The sequence below is a fragment of the Microtus oregoni genome, unplaced genomic scaffold (assembly GCF_018167655.1).
Source record: "Microtus oregoni isolate MIOR12 unplaced genomic scaffold, Mior012 000085F_ref0000168, whole genome shotgun sequence".
In the NCBI taxonomy this organism is placed as follows: domain Eukaryota; kingdom Metazoa; phylum Chordata; class Mammalia; order Rodentia; family Cricetidae; genus Microtus; species Microtus oregoni.
This window is the reverse complement of record NW_024544551.1, coordinates 3,657,929-3,671,783: the sequence shown is the minus strand read 5'-3', so window position 1 is coordinate 3,671,783 and position 13,855 is coordinate 3,657,929. Positions and strand designations below refer to the sequence as shown.

General features: G+C 45.7%; 1 protein-coding gene across 3 annotated transcripts in view; it reads right to left on the bottom strand.

The window, feature by feature from the left end:
* Window positions 1-13,173, bottom strand: part of LOC121441946 (synphilin-1) — a 138,616-nt gene extending 125,443 nt beyond the window's left edge. For 2 of the 3 annotated variants that reach the window (XM_041643359.1, XM_041643361.1), the window contains exon 1: window positions 12,755-13,097. The gene's annotated coding sequence lies outside the window, so the exon portion shown is untranslated. Of the gene's footprint in view, window positions 1-12,754 lie in introns of all 3 variants that reach the window. The other variant, XM_041643360.1, reaches the window with a different exon arrangement.
* Window positions 13,174-13,855: the final 682 nt, after the last annotated feature.

Here is a 13,855-nt window from a genome sequence, read left to right as displayed (position 1 = left end):
CATCAGAGTTAAGACTTTGAAGAAGGTTTTAATCCACACGCCAGCTTTTATTATCTTAATTTTCTATCACATTATTGTCAAAGCTCCAAATTCTCGCTAACATCAAAAGTCCTAGAAAAGCCAGTTTTAAGACCTCATGGTTTCACTGCCCTTTTAACTGCCTACCACACAGTGACACCTTCCACTACATGGCATTTTTTTTTTCCTACAAATTTCACAGGGCCTTTCTTTATTCAGATGCTCTGGGTATAAATAAGTCATTTTCTTTTGTCAATTAAAGACCCTAACTTTGGTTAAATTGCACTGGAGTTAGCCTCGGGTCTTAGATTATAAACACATTCACTTTTCAAGACATGTTGAAAGTTTCACTTCTCCAGCCAATACACACTGATCATATAATACCCACCAGACTCTGGTCTAGATACTTTTACAGGCTGAGAAATCAGTTCTTACCAAAATTAACACTGGTTTTCCGCCGCAGTGAGTCAGTAATTATCCCAAAGGTGGGCAAAAGTGTGTTTAATAACAGTCCTAGAGACAGCTAAGGACATTTGCTGACAGGCGGTCACGATCCTGTCCCCTGGCAGCCGGTGGCAGCCCCTTCCCTAATTTTATCCAGCTTGTTCTGAGATTGGATATAATATGGTATCTGATAATGAGCCTGAGTCCTCTCAGCTCTGATCCAGGAGACAGCCAGTCAAGTGTTCTGCTGCCTTTGCCTCTCAGGATGGTCCCCTGCTTTGAAATGCCAGCCCCTGAGTACAGCAGCCTTGCCTCAAATAGATCAAATAGGAATTTGTCCCTGCAGGGTTTTTTTTTTTCCTCTTATTTTGAGCTGGGGGAGGACACTTTTTTATGCCTGGTCCTGTCTGAAATAGCACATAGCAATCTCTTGTTCTCAGAGACAAGGCAGGCGAGCTGGCATAGGGTCTCCTTCTCATGCTGTGTAAATGTCAGCTTTGCATTAAGAAAAAAAAAACCTATTATACAATGCATCATACAGTGAGGTTTGCCAAAAGGGGGAGAAAAGGGGAAAAGGGGGTAGAACTGGTTTTCTACATGCATGTTTTAATGATTTTGGAAAACCGTCAACCTGGATCAAAAAAAATATTTAAATCTGACAGTTTCCCACTAAGGCCATAATGCAAAGTCTGGAGAGAATTAAATTTCAAGAAACTTTCTATTTTCTTGGTAAGTCCAACAAATAGAAAACTTTATTTCACTAAAACCCTAAACCTCCATGATGCTTATTCACGCAGGCTTTTGGGGGAGGCTTTTTTTCAAATAGCCACCGAGGGCGTGTACTTGGGCACATGTGCCATTATAAATGACAACTTTGAAAAGTCAGGGCTTCTGAGCATGAAACACACTTAGAAACATCGCCGAAGTGAGGAGTAGTGAAGAATCTCCCAACAGGGAGAGGCAGAACCCCCCCTTCTCAGCAAATCAATCTGGGACTTGCAAAGATCTCCACTCTATTTCTTAGCAACCCTCGTAAACACTGTACGACATCCAATACCCGAGATTTTTCACCATGTTAATCTCTGAGTACTCGATTCAATTAAAGATTAGGCTTCTCAATTGTAGTTTTAGTACACAGCGGGCTGCTAAATTATGATTATCAGTGGCTAAGTGTGCTTGCATCAGCACAACGCCGGGAATGAGCATGAATCATTTATTTCCATTGCTATGACTGCTCTTCTCCGAGGCGCTGCTCTCTGAGTTCGAGGGGTTTGGAGTTCATTGGAATTCTACGGTTAACACACAGCTCGGAGACCTCATTTATGAAAATTCCTTTAAACCTTTCACCACTTTGACAAATCCAGTCCAAATTCACTGAGCCAATTCAAAAGTAGCTCTCAGCCTTTTTTATAGGTTTTCAATTACACTAGCACAGCGCCCCAGAGCCACAGGGTTTGGAGAAGTGCAAGTGAGATGTAGAGAGACATGGATTCCTTTTCAAGGGCCTCGGATGGATGAAAGCAGTATTCCCCAGATTGGAGCCAGCGGGTGGAAGCTGTGTCCGTCTTGAACTCTCTGTGTCCTACTGACGCGGCCATCAGATAATTTACACATTGGCTCATGTTTAGTTATTTACCATATGGTATATGGGATGACTTGTTTAGCTTTTCAGGATTTGCTTTGCGAAAAATAAATATTGGCATATTACTTCACGCTCCAGTTGCCCTAGATAGAGTTTTCTTTATTTAAATTGCTCAAAATGTTGTCTGAATTCATTAATCGTCCTGATACACAGCATGGAACAGCAGGGTTTACTTTTCCTGTGTGGATCTGGGAACATAATTTCAGGCAGGTCAAGGGGCCCTCTAGAGTGAATGTTGCAGAGTGTTTGTTTACATTGTGAAGATATGTCTTTGCCAAGGCCCCTTCTTATTGGCTTAATACAGAGTTGAATGGCCGATAAGTAGACAGGAAAAGGTTAGGTGGGACTTCCAGGAACAGAGAGGACTCTGGGAAGAAGAAGGGCAGAGTCGCCAGTCAGACTGAGAGGAAACAGTAGGTACAAGATGAAAGACAGGTAATGGCATGGGGCAGAATGTAGATTAATATACATGGCTAATTCAAGTTATAAAAGCGAGTTGAGACAAGCCTAAGCTAAGGCCGAGCTTTCATAATTAATAAGAACCTTCTGCGTGGTTATTTGTGAGCTGATGGCCCAAAGAAACACCTCCTACAGGTGAAGATGGCATATGTTGGTCAAATTGAGGTTAGGCCTAATTCTGTTTTTTTATTTCCGCACTTTTCTTTTACACTTATTTATTTGTGTGTGCGCGCTCACGCACGCACATGCATGCATGCGTGTGTGTATATACATGTGCCACAGCCCTCATGTGCCACAGCACTGAGGTCTCACCTGTGTAGAGGTCAGAACATAACTCACTCATAGGAGTCAGTTTTCTCTTTTAACCATGTGGGTAGTGGGGACAAAACTCAAGTCATCAGGCTTGGCAGCCGCCATCTTTATCCACCAAATCATCCTGCTGGCCTTGAAGGCAGTCCCCTTATTATTACTGAAGATTAATTTTATTTTTAATTGTGTGTGTGCTCCTGAGTGTGTGTGTGTGTGTGTGTGTGTGTGTGTGTGTGTGTGTGAGAGAGAGAGAGAGAGAGAGAGAGAGATCAATGCAGGTGTCTCTAGAAGCCAGCAGAGGGTGTCAGATCCCCTGGAAATGGAATGACAGGAGGTTGTGAACTGCTGGATGTGGGTACTGGGAACTGAACTGGTGTCCTCTGCAAGCGAAGTATGTGCTTTTAACAGCTGAGCCATCTTTCCAGCCCCTCAATCACCCTTTAAATGGGCTTGTGGTAACTATATTCTTTTTCCTATTTTTAAGGGTTTTTACTACTTAGATGAACCACCGATAAGTTCTCCTGTTTCAAACCTGATTTTGTTTTTTACAAATTGGTATGGTTTATGAGAGTGGCAATCTTTTTGATGTGGTTTAATGGATTGTTTTAAGTGACATTTATCACTGAGGATAAAGCAGACACGCAAAAAACATGCTCCTAACCATTTAGGAGCACTTGCAGACATTAAATACTGCATATGCAAAGGTGATTGCACTCAGGATGTAAATCTCCCATCTTCTTAGGGGGAGGAAAGCCAACTGGAAATCACCCGCAAACAGAGCTCATGATGACTCTAACAGCTCTCAGCTGCAGCCTGCCTTTTCCTTGTGTGTTAACACTCTGTATGTCAATGGGCTTTTGGTAACCTCAGTAAGAGGTCTGTCTAGAGGATGACTCTTTGGGTTTGGTTCGTCCTCCTGTTTGTTTCCTACCCTGGAAAGAGTATTTCGGTTTAACATAGTAGAGTTCTTGGCATAAGAGAATGAAATCAAAGATAAGCAGTAAATGTGTAGGCTCAGTACCCAGCTGTGCAACTTCTCGCTTCCTGGCTGTGGAGGTTTCCAGTGTGACCCAAAAATGGGGCTCTGTGACTCTGGACAGAGGTAAGGGGTGGGAACTAGAGGCTGTGAATATGGTATGCTAAGTGTGGACAGGCTAGCCTCCATATAACAAACACTTCAGTCCCTAGGCTTGCAAATACCATCCTTCATTCATTTCCTACCTCCTGAATGCCCATGGCATACTACAGCAGGAACGCTATAGCTACACTACATCCTATAACATGAATAAGAAGGATGGCAAAGCTTCCTTCCTTATTCTCTGACCCGATTCACAGAGCATACAGAGCCACAGACATCTCCGGTCCAGTCAAGAGCTGAGGTTTATGCTAAGTGCTGAGTGAGTCCGATGAAGAAAACTTGGTAAATCTGGAGTCCAAGTCTACAGTCCACTACAGTCCAGTTTGGGGCCACAAGCAACTGGCAAGCATTGGAAATGTGGCTTGTCTGGGTTAAGTATAAAATGCACATCAAATTTCAATGGCTTAGTGTGCAAAAAATAAGAAGAATGTGAGGTATCTGGTTAATGATTTAGAACACGTGGAAATGTTCCAGCTGTAGATGCGCTGGGTTAAGGAAGAGGTTATTAAAACCAGCATCACATGTTCACTTTTCCTTATAGTATGCCTACTAGGGAACGTGAAATCACCTATTTGTTTTGCATTCATGGGATTTTTACCTTTCTGTCTGTAAAAGGAAAATTCTAGGGAGGTTCTGGGAGGCTGTCTCAAGAACAGGCCAGCAACAGGGAGAAGTACCCATGGTAAGAAGAGGAGACAGAGACTGGCCATGTTGCTGCCTTCTGAGTTAGTTTGTCTGCTGCATTCATTTGCACCAAAGAGAGCCAGAGAAGAAAATCCAAGATAATAACATCTCCAGTAAATTAGGAGCAGCTTGTGGTTTAAAAGGGAACAATTCTCTACTGGGGGCCAGACCAACTGGTTAACCCCATCTTCACCCCATCCGAGGTTAATTCTTTTGGCCACTCTGACTTTCTCATCTGCGAAGAGGAGACTGATCAATTCCTCTGTCTGCTTGCCCTCCCCTCACCCCCATTTCTGTAAACAAGATCTCTGGAGGAGACAGTGGCTTGTGACTACAGCTCTGAAGCAGCAAAGAGCAGAGAAACTTCAGCAGAAAATTCTGTATGCTTCTGTATTCATTAACCCTAATGCTCATTTAAATAGCTGAGCTCCTCCTGGACAGATGCAAGTACCACAAACTTGGCCTCCATATCTGTCAGTGCACTGATGTGTCTGTGCTTGGAGGACAAAGGTTAACCTACAACAGGCCTCAATTCATATCTTCAGGTGGATCACCAGGACAACTGGCGCTCATTTTTGTTGTTGAGGATCTACTTGGCTAAAATTTTCAACGTGCGAATTGCACCTGGTAGTGGGAGTTCACATTGAGATGACCAAACCAGGAAAGCCACGCCTAATGATGCTAAATGCCCACTGTGTGAGCAAGGGAAAATGAGCTGAGACCTTAGAGCCTAGAGTGCTGCCCGAGTCTGTGCTGGGGTCACTGGAAGAGGCTTCTGCAGTAGAAGCAGCAGCTTAAACGACTTTCCACAGGAAAGGTTGAGGGAGGCTCCAATTTCCATGGCTCAGCGTTGACTCTACAGTAGGAGGCAGGGCACACAGAAGCATCCTGAAGTAGTGGACAATGCGATTCTGACTTTAATTGCATTTTACCACATGCTTGCTGGAGATCTTAAGTTCTGCCCATTTACCTCATTTACAATGGCTTGCAGTGTCTGTTTCCTTCTGGAAATGTAGAGTGTGCATGTGAATGGTTCTCAGAACCAAGGCTTTCTTGTCTGCTCCAGAAAACATAGCAGTATAAACACTAGGAACAACAAGCCCTCAGAAAGGAACTGGTGTTTTCAAGGTAGTTCTGAGGTAGGGTGCCGGAATCATCCCTTCTGGGTATCTTTTCCATTAACCAGTTTGCCAATGGTTGGGGTGAATGTGCTAGGATGTTTTTGAAATGATTTATTTTTATTTGTGTATGCGAGGGGTGGTATGTACATGTGAGATTGCAGTTGCGTGTGGAGGCCAGCAGGGGGTGCTGAATACTCTGGAGCTGTGCCACCCAGTATGGGTGCTGTGAGCTGAGCTAGGGTCCCCTGAAAGATCACAGAGCTCTTACTACCACTGCTCATCTCTCTAGCACCACGTTTTATTCTCCAGAGGCAGTCATTTAACCTTAAAACAGCACTAAAAACATAATGTGCAATGAAATGGGAGATTCAAGTCCAGGCTTGTTTTGATTGGTCAGCCACCTAGGCGAATTCTCCTGCCATCTGGCCACCACTAGGAAGACGTTTGCAGGGAAACTTGCAGTTGCAGCTCTCAGTCTTTGTTTCCTCGCCGGAAACCAAAGGCTTCGTTCATGAGTCTGTCGTGAGAATCAAATAACCAAGCACCTAGTGCAGACCACCACAGACCTCACAAAAGCAGCCACTGGCTTATCCTCCTTTGTGGTAAGAGCAATGATTCTTCTGATCTCCAGGCCATAGATGTTAGTCCAGCAATTTCCATTGGGTTGCTTCATTTTCAGGCTCTATCTTAATGTAGTCATTAGGGACTAATTAAAAGCCAATCATGAAAAAAAAACTTTTGATAAACTATCTGAACAGCAACTTCAAAGAGCATCTGACGTCATGCCTAACATTCTGAGCTACGCTTGTGAGAATCAAGTTCAAGGAAACCAGATAAACCCTAAGAGAAAATAACCTCTGAAAACCTCTCTAAAGTTGAAAGATTCAGGACGCATGTGGTGTGAACAGCCATTAGGCTAAGCAGAGTGGTCTCGTTCTTCAGCCATATGTGGGGAAGACTGGAGTGCATACGGAAGGCTATATGGGAAGGCGAGTTGTGATTCAGGCCACATATGAGGAGGTAGACATCAACGATTCTCAAGAGAAAACTAATGGGGTTGAGTCTGAAAAGATAATAGATGCACTAATACTGTCTTTATTATTGCATCAAGAATATGCAAAAAAGATGCAATCATATCCCACTGAGGCAAGAGCTCATGTAAAAGCCAGAAGGTGATGCACATCAGTCAATACGAACACATATTTCCTTCTCCTCTCTTGCACCCTCAGAAGGCAAAGCCCACACCACAAGACCTCAGGACCCAAGGTTCACAGCCTGGACTTCTCCCCAGGGCAGTGACAAGGTTGTGAGTGCTTCTAGTTCCACAGCCTGGCTGCATCTACTGCTCCAGAAAGAGAACCTGTAGCTGTGGAGAGAACGGACCAGAACGGAGACTGGAGGTATCATCTTCCGGAGCCTCGTAAAGTGAAGCATTGATGGTTTACAAGAAGAAATAAAGATTCGAAATCGGGGCGGGAGGTTCCTGTGTGTGACTGGGGGAAAGGGAAACGAAGACGTTTGACCTAGTTTCAAGGTTTGGAGCCAAGGGATGCAGTGAGCGGGCATAGTTTTCAGAAAAGACAGAACGGAATAGGTGTCTGCTATGTCTCCTTCTACAGCACCCACTCTCTCTTCTTTTTGGTATTTTCTTTTTAAGCCAGTCTTAGCACCATGCAGAACAGGGGCTCTGACCTGGCGCTCTCGAGTTACCCTATTTGTCCCTTCCCACTTGAGTAGGCATAGGTTGACACTTGGTTTCTGTTACTCATGAAAAAGCATGAACCCTAAGAATTACTATTTCAAAAAAAAAGTAAAGTTATTTTTTAATGAGTGATGGATTAGAAGAAAGAGGGAAAAAAAACCTTATGTCACTGTGACAGGAGTGACTCAAAACGTTTCAGTCCACAAAAGGCACTTAGGGATTTTATAGCCAACTCTACCCTGAATAATGAAAAGCCAGAGCAGACTGCTTTAGAAAATGTTACTGCACCAGATAATGGCACGTTCACTTATTCAATTAACATTTATTGAGTATCTTCAGGGTTCTTAGGCTTGGGCAATAAAACAAGAAAATACTATAAAAGTGTACGCTGGGGTTTAAGCTGGTCCATCCAAGGCTTGTCCACAAAGCACGGCTGTATGTGCTGTTCAGACTAATTGCGTGAAGTCCCCGAAGCCAGGTGTTCTGTCTGGCCCAACAGCTGCCTTTGATAGCGAGGACACCACCTGAATTTCAGTCTGGCTACCTATAGATGAGGCAGATGAAGCAGCGATTTGAATATGTCTTCAGGAGAAAGACAGAACAGATGTGTCTCGAATTCCATTCCTTTCTAGTAAAATGTCCGCTAACATTTGTGAAGGAATCCAGATGAGGCATTGTGCAAGCCTGCCTTTTCTCTCTTTGCCTTCCATGAGAAAACCTGACTATTCTGTGGGTTTAACTTTTATAAATGCACCTATGGTTCACTGTAAGTATGTCTCACTTGCTGCCTCCTGCCTACTTCACGGTGGCCAGGCCCAAATTAATTGTCAAGCGTTCTTCTGCAGTGGACATTTGATTCTGCCACCCTCAACTAACCCTGCTGCTAGTGGTGATGTTCCTGAGGATGCACTTACTGACTCCCTATTGCATGCCACCTTGGGGAGACTGAAAAGCAATGCTTCTGGTTCAGGAACAAGCATGGCCCCCTGGCTAGGCCAAATGGTTCTGCTATGCCAGATTCAAGGCCGGAGATTGGCTCCTTTCTCCAGACACCTAGAATTGCTCTGGCCATACTCAATCAGGTCCTCCTGACTTTCTTGTAACTTCTTAAAGCCTCCTGGAATGTTGGTTTGTCTATCCACAGTAGTCCAGGAAAATACGAACTCTAAGTAACAGCTAATATGCACAACAGACTCTAGCTTAATAAACTACGTTTGCCTTCATGCTGCCTCCTTTCTGGGACTGATTTTTTTTCTTTCACCCACAAATGAATCACTTATGGATTTCTCCATTTCTCATAAGAGCACAATCCTCCTTTAAGTCTCTTAAGCTTTTCTAAATCTCAGAGTGATTTTGACCCTGTGCTCCCGCCACATATTATCAGTCACCTGACCCTAAATCTGGAGCCTCCACGATAGATCCCTTGCTTCTTATATTCCATAAACACCCTTCACCTCTTTCCAGCCATATCCTGCTGATTCTGCCACCAGTGCTCCCACCCCCAGTCTGCCATCCTATAAGGATAGACGTACGTTCTTTACCACCATGGTGCCATTCTTCTGAGAAAATGAAGCAGCGGGCAATTCTCAACTTACACGCTGAGTGCGCCATAACCACGCAAGCTCTATGTTTCTGTTTCATGAATTAGTCCTCAGCAGAATGTTCCTTCTAGAAGCAAGTATACTCACATGTCTTAGATTTACTCTTCAAAAAGCTATGTTTTTATTTCAGTTCCTTCCCAGCTCAGGTGTTGTCTTTCTAACCCCCTCAAATCTGGGGTGAACTTTGAATTTGATAGGCCAGTGAGAGAGTAGTGACCGCGTTTGCAGATACTCAGCACTGTTGGCTGCTCAACTGCTCCCTTCACTGCTCTCTGAAGATGGAAGGGAGGTTCATGTCCCAGTTCACCCATGCATTTTGGTAAGAGCCTGACAACAGGCAGACAAGTAATCAAGATGATCCAAGATCAAAGGTCATCCTCCCAGCTGACTAATGATATCATCTACAGGAACCCAAATTGGATTAGCAGAACCTAGACCAAACTGCTGACCAACAGAACCACGAACTTTAGTAGGTGTTTTAGCAACTAAATTATAGAGTCAATGGGTAACTGATATGTTTATTTTCCTCATAGTCCTTCACAGTTATTACTTAGTTCCTGGGCTCTCAATTCTAACATGTCTTCTTTCATGTTCTGCATCATTATTTAAAATTTTAGGTATCCTATTCTCTTGCTTTTAATTTTATTATGAGAAAAACGCACACATGTGTGTTTGTGTGTGTGAGTGTGTGTTTATGTGTGATTTATTTTATTGTTTTCGTTATGTGCATATGTCTCTGTGAATGGGTGCCATGTGTGTGCAAATGCTGGCGGAGGCCAGTAGGGGGTGCTGAATACTTGGGAGCTGGAGTTAAATTGTGAGCCACCTGGAAAGGGTGCTGAGAACAGCACTCAGTGCCCTTAACCTCTGAACCATCTCTCTGACCTGTTTATAATTTTATATTCTACACATACCCAAAATGAATATACAATAACTGTTTAAGAGTCAAGTAGAACCTTTGCAGGGCCCAGGCATCAATGAACAATCTTGCTTTTTGGTTATTAATTTTATTTATGGTTCTGATTATTTTTCTTGAATCGAGTTCTGATTTTGAAGCTCTAGCTAGCACAGAAATCATTATGTATTGCAGGTGACCCTTGACCTTGTAGTTATCCTCCTGCCCCCTACCTCTCAAGTGTGGGAATTACAAGTTAAATGTCACTATGTCCACCTATGATCATTACTTTCGAAGGCTTAATAAAAGAATTAAGTTTCCAACCATAAAATATAAAGTCAATTACTGTATTGGAAAAGAATGCATAGTATATATCTAAGAAACAAAATTAGGTATTCATTTCAGGAATTTTTACTTTGCAAGTAAATTTACATATCAAAAAGCAAAAGTAAACAAGTGTATGCAGGTTCACATTGCACAGAAACAGTTGTTTGATTTTCCCCGTACATTATCTGTCTCTGAAGACACATATTTCTCCTATGGGATTCGCATCTGTAACCTGAAAGATTGCCAGACTCTAGGCTTTTGCTCTAAGAGTGTCACTGATCCTCATGTGGCTCTTCAATTAAGATTTTGCATTTAAAAGAGAAAGTCCCTTGTGTTGTTTCTAATGATGCACCTGCTACTTGGGAGATTTCTTCTTCTCATAAGAAACAACTTAAATCTGGCAAGACACATGGCTCCAGGCTTTCTCTGATAATATCAAAGAGCATTTGTAGGTTTTAGATGTTTTTGTGGGTTTCCCTCCTCCAGGGCGCAGTGAAGTCCCTCCAAGTCCTCCCAAAACAACAGTGCTCGCAGATTTTTTTTTGGCTTCTACTCTCTGTTTCCACTGTACACCTGCACTGCACAGCTGTCTGGACTCAGCAGAGCTGTGATACGGTTCAGAAAAATCCACTCGCTTCAGCCACTTCCTTTCAGATGTGGACAAGTAGGACGCATCACATTAACGAATGCAGTATCGTTTTGGATCATTCAAACCTTGTAAACTCTCTTCATGAAACGCTTCGGGACAATAACGCTTATGTTCGAATGGATAAAAGCTCTCATGCAAGCCTCCGTTTTTAATCAATTACTGCCATTAATGGTGTTCTATGACCCTTCAGAAAAGCACGATCATCATCTTTCCTGATTCTAGACCTAAGAGTGCATTTGCATTTGACTATGGTCGATCCTCAGCTAACACTCCCTAAGAAAGAGACTTCTGTAATCATCCCCCAAAATGTCACACATTCTTCTATTAGTTGTAAGGACAGTTTACAGGTGTCTCCCGGCACTTTGCTATGCAGAAAGTAATTTAATATCACGGCACATCAGAATCAGCCAATAGACATTGCCTCCCAGGTGTGTACGCATTAGCATACTGCCTTCCCACAATTTGCTCTCTTGACTTTTAAATTTTTCAATATGTACAAATGAAATACAGGTTTGAATCTATTCCCAACTGAGATGTCTGCTTCATAATGAGAAATAGGTTTTCTGCCTGTTTGCAGATTCAGCACCAAAAGGATGCCTGACCATAATGTGTTTAGAGCTGACACCTTGGAGAACTGACATCTGCACAACTGTAATCCTCCTAAACCTCCCCAGATAGCCGTTATTTAATTTTGCAAACTGTACCCTGGCAGGGCTCCACAGCACGTTTGTGTGTGGCGAGACTGTCCTGCAGTGGCGGTTCTTTCTTCTTAGGGGCTCTTTGATGGACACTTGTCAGTAACAACCCAGAGGAGTGGGGCCCCACCTTCAGCAAGTGAAAAAACAGGGCACGGATAGCAATGCTTCCTTAATTAACTTTCCCAAGGAAAGCAATGTTCCCACAGGAAAAAACAACACGTTTCCACCCTCCTAGCGGCCCATTGGAAATGAGCAACAATGCAGTTGCCTTTTTGTCTCCTGAAGACTTTCTTTGCTGCAAGCAGTAGCGTGTTCCTCAAAGAATGCTAGTATTTCCTGTGGAAACTGTATGGCTGCCAGAACTGGCTCGGAATATTCCCCCTTTTCTTTTCGTAAAAATGAAATAAACAAAACGTGGCATTTGACAATAGCCAACACTGGCTTCATCCCCACTTACCACCTGCAGACGAAAGTCACCGCTACGGAGAGGGTCGGGAAAGAAACCTTCCCTATGACATGGACATGCCTGGGACTCCGGACAGCGCCGGGAGGAGGAGCTGAGGCTGGACGGGGCAGCCTGGGTGCCACGGGGCTGATGGGCCGGGGTCTCCCCTCGGGCAGCGACACCACCCGGAATCCCCTTCACGTTTGTTATTGTTCTAGTTACTAGTGTGGCTATCACTATGCCTTCGCTCCTCCTTGAGAGCTCCTAGGAGCCTTGGCACAGCCCATCCCCGCCTCCGGGACCATCGGAGGTAGCCGCAAGCGAAACGCCGGCGCAAGGGCCAATGAAAAGAACAATCCCCTGCACGGGAGCCAAGGACCGCGAGGCGGGAGCGACTTGGGTCCCCCGGGGTGAAGGCGTCTGGGTGACCCCAGCGAATCTACCCCAGTGACTTTCAGCAGCGGCACCGCGCGGCCCGGGGCAGAAGGGACCCGAGGCACAAAGGGGGCCCCGGGACCGTGGAACCCTCAGGGTATCGCCTGGGTGCAAAGTTGCACGGGCTCATCCGCCACTGCCCGCGTCCCTCTCCTCCCCGCAGCGCCCGCGGGGGACCTGGACTCACCGGAGCACGGAAGGACGGCGGGAAGGATGGACGGACAGACGGCGAGAGCGGCGGACGCAGGAGACCCGGCGGACGGCGGAGGCGCTGCCGCGGCCCCGCTACGTCACAATGCGGCCGGGCGGCCGGCGCCGCTCCCCGGGCCCCCCAACGGGCGCGCGCGGGCGGGGACACCCGGGGCGGCGGGGCGCTGAGTCCAGGGACGCGACCACCACGCGGGGCGGCCCGCCCGCCTGACAGTGACTGTCCCTCTGTGTCCCGGCCCGGCCCACGCCCCTCGCCAGCAGCCGCCTTCCCGGGTGTCCCCAGCCAGCGAACCTGCTGCCTCTGCTTACCTCGCGCGTTCACCTCCGCTGCCTTGGCTCTTCTTCGCAGCTCTCTCCTCTGTCCCCTCCTACTTTTGGCCCCCTCTTTCCACTTTCTCCCCCGCCTCCCCTCTGGCTTCGCTGTCCCCCCCCCCCCCCCCCACTCCCCGCTTCCCCCCTCTCTTTCTTCCTTGGAAATGAAATCTCCCCTCACCGCGATCCATGAATCAACCGCTGCCACCTCATTGGTCCCCAAACCATTCCAAGGTTCCAGGGTAAAACCGGGAAAAGACACTCTCGGAGAAAAAAGAAAGGTGGCCGTAGTCCTGGGAAACTGTTGTGTCTGACAAGCGTTTTGGCAGAGTGTTGTGCCTTGGCACGGCGTCTTCAACCCCAATTTTCCCCTCTCCAAGTCTCGCCCACCCTGGAGGACTTAACCAAGGAGTAAAGGGGCAGGGCTGGGGGCGTTTTACCCAGAATGTTCTGTACTCCTGAGGGGGTGGTGCTAGAGATTTTGGTCTGAAATGACAGTTAATCCAGCGGTGTTCTAATGTTCCCAGGACGCTGTGATAATAGTAACTTTGCTCTTAACATCCCTGAAGGTGGGGGCAGCAGGAATGCCGCTAGATGAGGCATCAGAGTTGCTGGCAGCAGTGGGTGCCTGCCTCTTTCCTATTTCCGAAACAAAATCCAGGGAGAGTGGGAGCCTTGATAACAACATTGGCTCTCTGTTGCTCCTTGGAAACCTTTAAACGGTTTTGGACAGATCTCAGTTTCAGGCGGGGGACAAGATTTGGAG